Source organism: Salvelinus sp. IW2-2015, linkage group LG6.2, assembly GCF_002910315.2.
Source record: "Salvelinus sp. IW2-2015 linkage group LG6.2, ASM291031v2, whole genome shotgun sequence".
Taxonomy (NCBI): domain Eukaryota; kingdom Metazoa; phylum Chordata; class Actinopteri; order Salmoniformes; family Salmonidae; genus Salvelinus; species Salvelinus sp. IW2-2015.
The window spans coordinates 20,649,993-20,651,730 of record NC_036846.1 but is presented as its reverse complement, the minus strand read 5'-3'; positions in this window follow the sequence as shown (position 1 = coordinate 20,651,730).

Here is a 1,738-nt window from a genome sequence, read left to right as displayed (position 1 = left end):
TTCCGAAAATAGCAATATACTCGATCTAAAATGATATAACTTGGTTTAGAAATAACTTCGTTATGAATGTTGTCAACACCTTATATTGAATTAAATCAACAGACGGATATAACTTTAGGCCTATAACGAGCGCTTTTGAGCATGCCATCCCTGATTCCTCCATTGCGTCTTGACGAACGTCGAAAGGACGCAGACCCTACCCATATGCCTATGATCCTTTTATAAGGTCTGTAGATCTACGTAGGAACTCCATCCATTTCTCATTGGTTACTGACATCCAGGGGAAGGCGGGTGCAGTTCATGTCTGTGACCATAGGATACATACAGAGCTTTAAATTACGATCTGAGAACATGGAGGCCTCGTTTTCATACCAAATCATCCCCTCAAAGGCAAACACACAACCACCAAACAACAAAAAAAAACGCATCGACCCCAGATCATACAATCAATAATCATAAAAACAATTCTCAGAAGTCGACAAAGTAAAAAACTCCCCCCCCCCCTCCCGCCCCTCCAAATAAACAGAGCAAACAAAAAAAACCAACCACGACCCAACCGCTCAAGATTCAAACAACAAACCATAACAAAAGACAAGACGCACCCCCCCCAAAAAAATCAAAACACATCAAAACAAAACACAGAAATAGCTCACAAACAACACAAAAAAAACCCACCACACTCAAGCAACCCTCCCTACACAGTCAATTTCCGAATCAACTCAAATCATAAACCGCACAGAGGAGACAAAATGCAAGTAAGAACCACGATTGACTCGTCAAAAAAGAAACAAACAAAAATAAACCAAAAAAATCAATAAGATAGACAAAACAAACAGTTCAAAACAGATTTCCCCTCCCCACAAATATCACACTTCACAAACATCCCAAACCATCACCAAACAAGCACAAAAAGCCAACCAAACACACAATTCAAAACAAATAATACAACCAACCAACATCACAACAACAAATAACAAATCATATATTCAATCATACTAACAAAAAATTCACACCATCACATCACACAAAACAAATAAAAAAAAAACACACCAAATCAATAACACCCAAAAGATCAAGACACACAACCCCTCAGCAAAAACCCCCCAAAGCACCAAAAAACAAATCCACCAATAAAAAAGACAACAAACACCCCCACGTCATCCAAAAAAAACAAACTTTTCAAAACCAAGCACACACAAGCCAGACACACGACACTACGAACAGTACACCATCCCAAACAATCAAAAAAAAAAAAAACAATTCACCACCACATTCACTAACCAACAAACCATAAACCCAACACAGAACCACACTCGAACAAAACACCCACCAATCAGTACATAAAATCACACGATCACCAAAAACGACCAAAACAATCAGAACTGCCACCCCAAACATACAAAACCAACAGAAACCAACAGCGACGCCCACAACCACCACCACACCCTACCCCAAAAGTAACGCATACAAATTTCAACCAGCAAGTCAATAATAAAATCACACAATGCTACCCAGCGCAACAATCCCCCACCCCAGATCCCAAACAAAAAAGCAACCCCCAACAGACATCAATTCATACACTACAGAAAGCACAAACATTCCAGATATCCCAACGAACACAAAGCCACCAAAATTCAAATCACATTAACACACATCACGATTCTCCCACCCACAAAAACATAATCACACACCCCCTTATCCCCCCCCACAATCAAACAAGTCAATCAAGGTCCACATA